Here is a 12314-nt window from a genome sequence, read left to right as displayed (position 1 = left end):
CCATGGAAGGAGAAGGGAATGGTGGCTTACCCAGATTTTCCTGGGAATCAGCTTTGGTCCATGCAGGGCTCCACGAACTAGTGCACCGTACCAGTATAAGTCGTTTCACAGAACATACTTCCGGGTGGGGTGTGGACTGGATGGACATCATCTGACTGACAGGGGCTGCTCAACCAATCCCCCCCTCCAGGCTCTCGCCCCCTTTCTCCTTCAGTAAAATCCTGAGAGGTTTCCTCTTGTGTCTCAACAAAAATCTCTCTCTCTCCCCCCACACACACTCATTAATTACTTCCTTAGAGCAACAGTCATTAAAGGAACACAGTGTTCTCCCTTCCCTGAAGCTGCAAACAATCCAATTTTTGAAGCTTCGTATTAATTTAACACATTATTTCAGTGCATGGGAATCTCAGTAACTGTCAGGAGCGCCCTTGCTGCCTCTTACAGTCCCCTTCAATAGCCAACTCGAGACACAGACAAAAAGGATTCTTCCCAAGGCTTTATTCCTTTTACAACTTAATGACTCTTTCAGATGCTAATCACCAGCGACTAAGCAAGGAACTGCACTGGGGTAATTAGCAGAGTAGCCTAAGCTCCAGGTAAGGCAGTTGGTCCCCATTTGAAGGAGAACAGCAGGAAGACTCTGAACTTATGGGCTATGGAGAGGTCCTCCCTCTTACCCTTGGGTCCTCGGGACGCGACCACTGTTTTAGCGCCAAGCGGGCAGAGCGCCTCCTCTCAGTGCCCTCCATCTGGCACTGCTCCCTGCATCTGCGCCAAGTGTCCAGCAAGGCCCCATCCCCTGCTCTCTCACTGCCAGGGTCACTCTCTCTCTCAGGAATGCAGGCAGGAGGAATCTCTCCCTGCCACTGCGCCTGTGAGAGATGAGTGAGCTCCTCTCCCATGGGTTGTTGCTCTTCCTCAGAATCAGAACTGCTCTGGGGCTCTATGGGCTCAGTTTCCACCCTGACAGTAACTTCGGGAGTGCACCTTTTGGGAACAAGCCTAACTGACCACAATGGGAGTTACTTCTGAGCAGACACACATATGTTTGTGCTTGGAAAGACAGGGACAAGAAACACAGGGACAGGAAACCAGCCCCCTTTCTAACCTGATGCTGTGCAGGTGCAAATTAGTTACTTCTGAATGGCAATAAACCAAACAATGGAGAATTGCAGCTTCGCTATACAGCCTTTAGGGAATTAGTGCTTTAAGATGTGCTATTTCAATTGCGGAGGATCTCTGTAAATTCTTAAATTTGCATTCAGGGGACAAGCCTCATTGACCACAATGGAAATTGCTTCTGAGTAGACACTAATTGGTTTGTGCTGGGAAACACAGGGATGGGAAACACAGGGACAGGAAACACTCCTTGAGTGGGCTCACGGTGAAAGGCACACCCCTGGGCAGGGTTAGCATACCTGAGTTAAATGCAGGGGCTGGGGCACACAACAACTATACCATGGAGAACCCGACTTAAGGAAAAGAATCGGGCTTAAAGTAGTCTCAGGAAATCCATTTTTTCTGTGAAAAGCTCCAGGGTGGCTGCAGGATGACCTCCTCCAGGATGACCTCCTCCAGGGTGCCCCAAATGACCTCCAAACGGAGCTCACAGCATATTAGGAACTCAACAGAGCTTCCCAGCACTACACACGCCAGCAGATATAGAGATAAATCTTTGCATTATCTTCTGCTTTCCTTCTTAGTAGTCCATACTCCAATTATTCTCTTTTCCTCCCTTTTTCCAAATATTCCATCCCATTCCAAACTCCAAAACTCTCTCACAAGCCCCCCAAACAGTCTGTTTCTCCCCCATTCAAATTATCCCAAGCTGAAACTTCTTTCTTCCCCACCACCACTTTCTCCTCCTTCCTGCATTATCAGCAACACACACACACACCTTGCTAGGAGTTAAAACTGCTCTTTGAGGTGCTGCACTTCTATCAAACCTCTTTCAAGCACACACACATGCTCAGCCCATACTAGAAATTAAAACTGTTCTCTTTTGAACACATACACATAATTTTCTATGCATCCCAGTACACCTAGCTTCACTATTGATTTTACATTTTATCTTTAACCTGCTCAGTGTTAATCTATGATTCTAGTTCCCTTGATGTGTGATTTTAATTCATTTTAAATTCTTCTTTAATAAAACAAGAAATTGCTTTCAAAGAACTTGTTGTGATCTCTGGCTCTCTCAGCTTGGGGGGGGGGGGAATCAGGTTTTCCTAAGTGTCCAGAATTCAACTTCAAAGAATCCCTCATGTACGCGTTTGTTTACATGTAAATAATATATGCACCCATGTAAATTAAAGCATACTTTGTAACACCACTCTCTGGGTGGCCCTGGACTTTGGCCTGAACCACCAGTGTTAGATGCACCATTGGTTATGATGGCTGTAAAACCAAAACGGAGCTACTGAGAAATAAGAAGGGGGTATTAGCATGGTTGGCAGAAGAAGAAAAAATCCTGAAGAGGCGAAGAAAACCCACCCCAAACAGCAAAATGAGGACTGAACATGCTCAGTGGCCATAGAATGTGGACAGTGTGTGTATGTGTGTGTGCGTGCGTGTGTGTGCGGGGGGGGGGGGAGGGAGCTGGAGAAAACCGGGGGGGATGGAAGCAGTGAAGGCTGGTGGCTCCAATGTCACTGGGGTGGTAAATCCGCTCAGGGTTTCAGTCAGAACTCTAAAGGACCTGTTCAAGGTGCAGAGAGCTGCTTTAGAGTTCTGACTAGTGCTAACTGAAACCCAGAGCAGATTTACCACCCCACTGACAAGAACCTCTACTGTATGGAATGGAGTATCCTAAAAGAAGTTGTCACAACTGGCTGAAACACTGAAAAGGAGCATTCCACGCATCAACATTTGCTGTGTTGCAGACCTATTTGTTTATGCTATTTACCACCATAGGCAGCCTTCATCAACAGCATCATTCCATATCAGCTGATAAAGTTGCATAAATCCTGAGCATCAGCTCCTGATCTCTTTCTGCACAAGGCAAGGCAGTATTGCAGTGACTCCCATCCTGCCATGGTTGCATCAGCACCTGTTGCTTGTTTAAATTCTAAGGAGCTAGACATGGCTTCCATGCAAAAGTAATCAAAACAGGAGGGAATGGAAACTGTTATCACTGCTGGTTCTGTAAGCAACTCAACTCCACTAAATCTTCTCATCTTATTATTATTATCATTCCTTCCATCAGCAAACATGGGTGGTGCAGTGCCTATCATTTGGGAAGGGAAATGGGGCCACCCAAAAATAAGTTGGGAATTCCCTAGGTATGCAGAAGTACATAAGTTCATAAATTAAAAGAAAAAGAGTATGGAAAAAAAACACACCCAAAAGGACCTGCCTGTCAGCTTTTAGGACTTAATTAATGTTGAGGGCAACTGAATCTATAGAAATTAGTAATACTAAGGTAACACAACACATTGTCTGGAGATGGATTTTCAGGAACTCCTGTCTTTGCTGTTATGTTTTGCTGTGTATGGGGGAAGGCCTGCTGCTGCCCAATCACAGCTGTGCTAAAATCCTGGATTTCTTTATTCCCCCCCCCCATGGGCAGCTTTCACTCCTGAGGGGAAAAAACACCTCATCACCAAAATGGAGGTAACCAGAAAGTTTTTATTTATTTATTTTTTAAAAACACGTGCTATAGTGCTGTAGCCCTCTTCCATTTAAGCAGGATTTTGCTAATGTTTTAAATGATATAACCAGAAAATTATTTTAGCACTAATTAAAATATTGATTTAAAAATAATAATAACAACAGGGTAATAAAAATGGCACCCACCACAAAAGTTATACTGAATGTGTACTGAGCTGTGAAAGGTTACTGATGTGTTACTTCCCATGTTAAAACCACATGGAAGCACCTAAGGCATCTACACCTGTGGAAATTTCACTACTCTTCCATCCTTTTGCAAAAGTTGGTATGTCTGTGGTAAGAAAAAAGAACAGAAGAAGCACTGGGAAAACATGGGAGGATCATAAATGGATGATGATGCTGTGACTAGGCAGTGTAAGTGAATAAGGCATGATGACACTATATTCCTAGTGTGTAAGCAGCCTGAGTGTTTCATTTACTTATAGCTTCCATTATAGACTCAAGGCAGTGTGCACATTGTTCTCAAATAGTCTCCCAGCCAGGCGCTGACCAGACCCCAACCTGCTTAGCTTCAACAAGGTGGTTGGATCATGAGTCTTCATACCATACCAGTGATGAAGCGAACAGTATGCCTTTGCATGTTAAACGCATGCACGCACACACGCGCACGCACACAGAGAGAGAGAGAGAGAGACCATCAAAATGGAACAGTGAGTTTGGATCATTTTTCCCCATGAAATTTTATTTTGAAATAAAGGTAACAAAATAAACGCAACAAAAAGAACGCACATAATATAACTAGTTCTCTAAAGAAACAAAGAAATTTGCTAATTACAATTCTTTGAGCTTTTCTAGATGAGGCTATTTAACCCACTGTTTCTACTTTTGGTTTTGTTGCAGAATTAAGATTGCAGCTCTGCATGAAGTTATTTTTCTCTCCTGCCTTTCTGTACTTGCTGCCACATAACCTCTAGGTTGCACTGTGATATAGCAGAACAATGCATCTACACTGATGTGAACTTGTTCTTCATTTCGTGATGCCAAAAAATACTGGATTTCTCTTTTTGTTATTGTGGTGTCCTCATCAGAATATTGCATTGTTGGGAAATTGAAGCATTGATGAGGTTGTTGGTAATTTTGGTACTGTTTATTTCATTCATATAAAATTAAAAAAATATATATATTTAAAAAAACAGAAGTGAAACTGGATGATGACAACAATATCTAAGGGCACAATCCTATGCATATTTAGACAGAGAAAAGGCCTACAACTCCCAGCATACCCCAGCCAGCACTGCTGGCTAGGGCATGCTGGGAGTCATAGGCCTTTTCTCTGTCTAAACATGCATAGGATTGCACCCTAAAGCACCCATACAAAAATGTGGATTAGGAATGGTTGAATTCACAATGAAAGCCTAGTCCAGAAAAGATTGAAGAAAAAAAAAGTTGTGTCAAATACATAATGAACTTTGACATATGCAGTTTGATACATGTTTTTTGTAGTTCAGCCAAGCCTATTATCCTGTAGAACAGTCTATGCCAGTTTAATTCATGCATAAATGTGTGTTTTTTAAATTTATTGTTTAAAAAGAGATGTAGGTGGGAATTACCCCACGCACATACACCTCCCTCCCCCCCCCCACCCAACTAAGCAATGTGTAAAGATTATAGCGGGTCCCCACTTGTTAGTAATGATTAGGCATGTGCCGTATAAAGCCATCATTTTTGGTTCTGTTGCAACCTTGGTATGTTGGCATATATTTCTGGCACAAAGGATCAATGAGTAAGAGATGCACTTGGGAATTTCCACAACTCCAAGAGCTGCATTGGTAGCAACTCAATCTCATCAAGCATAGTAAACTATCGCACCTGGATTAGTTGCAGGCTTTGAGTCCTTTTGAAAAGTTGGTCCCATGGTATAGGGTTCAACACCACCTAGAAATCTGGGAATGCCTCACAATTCAAAGCACATCCCTTCCCCTCCGATATTCCCAGACATTGCAACAAACTAGCCTAATTTTGCAGCTTTACTTTAAAACTTTAGTTACTAGTTCTCATTAGGCCAAACTGAAAAGCCCATCTAGTGAAAAAGTCAAAGAGTAAAGGCTGGGAAAGCAAAGAGCGGAGGCTGGGAAAGCAAAGATAAAATGTAAAGTCAATAGCCCACCAGAATGCCCCCCTTTCACCCCTCTCCCTGTCAATTTTCCAACCTCGGGGAGGCAGCTGGTGCGGTTCTCTCTGCACCAGATGCGAGGGGGCTTGGGTGGGGTGAGGGGGCAGATCTCCGATTCTTTGTCAGTCAGAGTCCTGTCTCTGACCACAGAAGTGGGTAATCTGAGCCATCTTATGGTCCCTAGAATGCTTGCCCAGGGACCATAGGTTTGCTCTCTCAATCACTGAAGATTCATGTTCCACATCTTGTAATCCCTACCCATTCATCCCATGACAATCCACTGTAGATTTTCTATTGTTTTATATGATGAAACCTGATCCAGCGTTAGGTTATGCATCTTTCACTCCACAAATAGGCTGGCCATGTGTCCTACATCAAAGAGGGCAGCCCTGTAATTGAAGGGCTGCCTTGCCCAACTCCAGTTTAAAGATAAAGAACCCAAAGAATGGAGAGCAGCAGGGGCCCTGAAGTTGCCCATCAGTGGTACCTGCCCAGCAGATTGAGTAGGCACACAGGTCTTCCCCACTTTGGTGAGATTTATTCTGTTTCTATTTGAATTATAGTCATTATTTCTAAATTTGCATCTATACTTATAAATCAGTGTATACAAATTTTATGCAAATTGGTATCACCTTTTGTCCTACTTTTTGGTGATGCATTTCCCCTTTTTTGGGTGATGTGTAAGTGGCCACTCTACCCCAAGCTATCACCATACGAAAGCAAAACTTGCTATTCTCTAAAGAGAGTGAGAAATAGAAGTTCCTGCCCAATGCCAGGGTTCTCATTTCCTACCAAGAATAGTTTGGGCGAGAGGCTAAGGAAGTGGATTTCACCAACCAGAATGAAGAACATGCCAGAGACTTTAAGCAGCTGGTAAGGATCAAGAAAAAGAAATGCAAGAAAGCCAAGTGGCTGTCTGATGAGGCTTTACAAGTAGCTCAGGAAAGAAGGGAAGCGAAAAGCAAGGGAGAAAGGGGAAGATATACCCAACTGAATGCAGAGTTCCAGAGAATAGCAAGGAGAGACAAGAAGGCCTTCTTAAATGAACAATGCAAAGAAATCGAGGAAAACAACAGAATGGGAAAGACTAGAGATCTCTTCAAGAAAATTGGAGATCTCAAGGAAACGTTTTGTGCAAAGATGGGCATGATAAAGGACAAAGAAGGCAGGGACCTCACAGAAGCAGATGAGATTAAGAAGAGGTGGAAAGAATACACAGAAGAACTATACAAGAAAGATCTGAATGTCCCTGATAGCCATGATAGTGCGGTCACTGAACTTGAGCCGGACATCCTCGAGAGTGAAGTCAAGTGGGCCTTAGGAAGCATTACTAACAACAAAGCTAGCGGAGATGACAGTATCTCAGCCGAGTTATTTAAAATCCTAAAAGATGATGCTGTTAAAGTGCTGCACTCAATATGCCAACAAATTTGGAACACTCAACAGTGGCCACAAGACTGGAAAAGGTCAGTTTACATTCCAATTCCAAAGAAGGGCAACGCCAAAGAGTGTTCAAACTACCGCACCATTGCGCTCATTTCACATGCCAGCAAGGTGATGCTCAAAATCCTACAAGCTAGGCTTCAGCAGTATGCGAACCGAGAACTACCGGAAGTACAAGCTGGGTTTCGAAGAGGCAGAGGAACTAGAGATCAAATCGCCAACATTCGCTGGATCATGGAGAAAGCAAGAGAATTCCAGAAAAACGTCTATTTCTGCTTCATTGACTACGCTAAAGCCTTTGATTGTGTGGATCACAAAAAACTGTGGCAAATTCTTAAAGTGATGGGAGCACCAGACCACCTTACCTGTCTCCTGAGAAACCTGTACGAGGGTCAAGAAGCAACAGTAAGAACCAGACATGGAACAACCGATTGGTTCAAAATTGGGAAAGGAGTACGACAAGGCTGCATATTGTCACCCTGCTTATTTAACTTATATGCAGAGTACATCATGAGAAATGCCGGGTTGGATGAATCAGAGGTCGGAATTAAGATTGCTGGGAGAATTATCAACAACCTCCGATATGCAGACGATACCACCCTAATGGCAGAAAGCGAAGAGGATCTCAAGAGCCTCTTGTTGAGGGTGAAAGAGGAGAGTGCAAAAGCTGGTTTGAAACTCAACATTAAAAAAACGAAGATCATGGCATCCGGCCCCATCACTTCCTGGCATATAGAAGGGGAAGAAATGGAAGCAGTGACAGATTTTACTTTCTTGGGCTCCAAGATCACCGCAGACGGTGACTGTAGCCATGAAATTAAAAGACACTTGCTCCTTGGGAGGAAAGCTATGGCCAACCTAGACAGCATAGTAAGAAGCAGAGACATCACCTTGCCGACAAAGGTCCGTCTAATCAAAGCTATGGTTTTCCCAGTAGTAATGTATGGCTGTGAGAGCTGGACTATAAGGAAGGCTGAGCGCCGAAGAATTGATGCTTTCGAACTGTGGTGCTGGAGAAGACTCTTACGAGTCCCCTGGACTGCAAGGAGGTCAAATCAGTCCATCCTAAAGGAAATCAACCCTGAGTGCTCATTGGAAGGACAGATAATGAAGCTGAAGTTCCAATATTTTGGCCACCTAATGCGAAGAGAAAACTCCCTGGAAAAGACCCTGATGCTGGGAAAGACTGAAGGCAAAAGGAGAAGGGGACGGCAGAGGATGAGATGGCTAGATAGCATCACGGATGCAATGAATATGAACTTGAGCACGCTCCGGGAGAGAGCGGAGGACAGGAAGGCCTGGCGTGCTATGGTCCATGGGGTCACGAAGAGTCGGACACGACTGAATGACTGAACAACAACTACAAAGGATCACTCCTCTGTTCATCTTGTCTCCATCCTGTGGAGACATGACAGAGGTGTACAAAATTATGCATGCTGCAGGCAAAGTGGACAGGGAGGCCTTTTTCTCTCTCTCTCATAATACTAGAACCCAGTGGCGTAATCTCATGAAGCTGATTGGTGGGAAGTTCAGCACAGATAAAAGGAAGTACTTCTTCCCATAGCGCGTAGTCAAACTATGAAATTCACTACCACAAGATGTAGTGATAGCCACCAATTTGGATGGCTTTAAAAGGGGGTTAGACAAATTTCTGGAGGTGAAGTCTTTCAGTGGCGACTAGTCCTGAAGGCTATATGCTACCTCCAGTATCAGAGGCGGTATACCTATGTGACCAGTTGCTGGGGAACATGGGCGGTACGGTGCTGATGCACTCATGTCCTGCTTGGGGGTTTCCCACGGGCAGCTGGTTGGCCACAGTATGAACAGAATGCTGGAGTAGAGGGACACTTGGTCTGATCCAGCAGGGCTCATTTTACATTCTGACATTCTTATTCTGCTCCCCCAAATAATGGTGCGAATGGAGATCTGCAGGAAGAATCAACATTTTCTAGGACTTTGAATAGTAGTCAGAACCAACATAATCTCAGACGGCCTGACTTTCCTTTCCACATTATTTGGGACTGGGCAAATAATAGTGGAAAGTAATAGGAACATAGGGAGAGTGCCAGGCAGCAATTTATTTATTTATTTATTTATTTATTTATTTCTATACCGCCCAATCGCCAAAGCTCTCTGGGCAGTTCACAAAAATTAAAACCAAACAACACACAATAAAACAATTTAAAATATATAGAACATTAAAACCACAATATAACAATACAACCACAATAAAACCTAGCAGCAGTGCAAGAGTTTAAAATACAGATTTAAAACAGCAAAGATAAAAATTTAGAAAGCTAAAATGCTAAAATGCCTGGGAAAATAAAAAGGTCTTCACCTGGCGCCGAAAGGAGTACAATGTAGGCGCCAGGCGAACCTCACTAGGGAGCTCATTCCACAGCCGGGGTGCCACAGCAGAATTTATTTATTTATTTATTTATTTATTTCTATACCGCCCAATAGCCGAAGCTCTCTGGGCGGTTCACAAAAACTAAAACCAAACAACACACAATAAAACAATTTAAAATATATAGAACATTAAAACCACAATATAACAATATAACCGCAATAAAACCTAGCAGCAGTACAGGAGTTTAAAATACAGATTTAAAACAGCAAAGATAAAAATTTAGAAAGCTAAAATGCCTGGGAAAATAAAAAGGACTTCACCTGGCGCCAAAAGGAGTACAATGTAGGCGCCAGGCGAACCTCACTAGGGACCTCACAGAAAAAGCCCTCCTCCTAGTAGCCACCCGCCTTACTTCCTTTGGCAGGGGCTCACGGAGAAGGGCCGCTGAGGATGATCTTAAGGTCCGGGCAGGCACATATGGGAGGAGGCGATCCTTCAAGTAACCTGGCCCCAAGCCGTTAAGGGCTTTGAATGTTAACACCAGCACTTTGAATCGGGCCCGGAAATGGACTGGCAGCCAGTGCAGCTGGAAAAGTACTGGCGTAATATGAGCTCGCAGGCCAGTCCCTGTTAACAATCTTGCTGCCCTATTTTGAACCAGCTGAAGTTTCCGGACCGTTTTCAAAGGCAGCCCCACATATAACACATTGCAGTAATCCAGACAAGAAGTTATCAGAGCATGGATAACTGTAGCTAGGCTATCTCTGTCCAGATAAGGGTGTAGTTGGTATACCAGCCTAAGCTGATAAAAAGTGCTCCGTGCCATTGAGTTCACCTGTGCCTCAAGTGACAGTTCTGGATCCAAGAGCACCCCCAAACTACGAACCTGATCCTTTAGGGGAAGTGCAACCCCTTCCAGAACAGGTTGAATATCACCTAGCCGGGCAGACGAACCACCCATTAACAGTACCTCCGTCTTGTCTGGATTGAGTTTCAGTTTATTAGCCCTCATCCAGTCCATTACCGTGCCCAGGCACTGATTCAGAACAGCCACTGCCTCACCTGGTTTTGATGAGAAAGAGAGGTAGAGCTGGGTGTCATCTGCATATTGATGGCACCTCAGCCCACACCTCCGGATAACCTCCCCCAGCGGTTTCATGTAGATGTTAAACAGCATGGGGGATAAAATAGAGCCCTGTGGAACCCCATGGCATAATTGCCATGGCACAGAGCAATAATCCCCCAGCACCACCTTGTGGAATCGGCCATCCAAGTAGGAGCGGAACCACTGTAGTGCACTGCCTCCAACTCCTAACCCAGACAACCTATCCAGAAGGATACCATGGTCGATGGTATCGACAGCCGCTGAGAGGTCCAGGAGAATCAACAGGGTCGCACTCCCCCTGTCCTTCTCCCGGCAGAGGTCATCCCACAGGGTGACCAAGGCAGTTTCCGTTCCAAAACCAGGCCTGAAGCCCGATTGAAATGGATCTAGATAATCCGTTTCATTCAAGAGTGCCTGGAGCTGTCCTACAACCACCCGCTCAAGCACCTTGCCCAGGAAGGGGATGTTGGCCACTGGCCTATAATTGTTAACATCCTCTGGGTCCAGGTTAGGCTTTTTCAGGAGTGGTCTAATTACTGCCTCTTTTAAAGTGGCAGGCACCACTCCCTCTCTCAAGGAGGAATTTACAACCTCCTGGACCCAGCCGGACAACCCCTCCTTGTTTGATTTAATAAGCCATGAAGGGCAAGGGTCAAGCACACAAGTGGTCGATTGGACTTGGCCAAGCACCTTGTCCGCATCCTCAGCAACATCAGTTTACCTTCCTTCGGATCAGAGACTCAAAGTATCGTTTTAATATTTGCTTTGTTTGCAAATATGTAAGCAAAGCATAAGTGAAAGAGAACAGGTGTTCCTACTGCAGGAGGAAAATTCCCCAGATAGTAAGAGATGCTCTATCCCACAAGGCTGCACCCCACATTTAATCTCTCTCATCTTTCTCTTGCTCACTCTGCCCATTTCAGCTGCAAAGTCTGCTGTTTCTTACACACACTTCTGCAGAGCATCCACCCAAACCCCAGAATCTGGTAGGTTGATTGACCTTTCAGAGCAGGGGAGGAGAACCTGCATCCCTCCAGATGTTGTTGGACTCCAACTCCTATCAGCCCCAGTCAGAATGCCCAATGGGTAAGGATGATGGGATTTGTAGTCCAACAACATCTGGAGGACCACAAGTTCTCCATCCCCAATTTAGGGGAACCATCCACAGTAACTAGAGCTACAGTCATAGGCATACTTACTTGGGAATAAGTCCCACTGAAAATAAGTGAGTAAACATGTTATTTTGTCAAATCAGGCATCACTTTAAGGCAAAAACACAGTGACCCATTCATAGTAGCAGCAACCTCATAAAACTAATCCACCACCACCACCACCCCCGTCTGACTGTGTCTGATTATATGTTGGTGTCATGTTGAGCTAGAAATATTTTCCTCCCGGGTTTTATTCATGTGCTTATGTGTTCCATGTCATTTAAAAAATGTTAGTCATTTCATGCTAGGAATGAATCAAATTAAATAAATTTGTAAGCATATCTTTGGATTACAGATTGTGTGACATACGGAGTTGAATCTTGCTGTGCATATGTGCCCACCCTGTACCCCATAATTTGTAAAATGAATCAAGTTGGGGGGGGGGAGGAATAAAAGTGAAAGATGAATCACCCTGAATCATAT

This window comes from Heloderma suspectum, chromosome 3 (genome assembly GCF_057233095.1).
Source record: "Heloderma suspectum isolate Gila_16-S chromosome 3, 16-S_ref, whole genome shotgun sequence".
Taxonomy (NCBI): domain Eukaryota; kingdom Metazoa; phylum Chordata; class Lepidosauria; order Squamata; family Helodermatidae; genus Heloderma; species Heloderma suspectum.
This window is presented reverse-complemented; position numbering follows the sequence as displayed.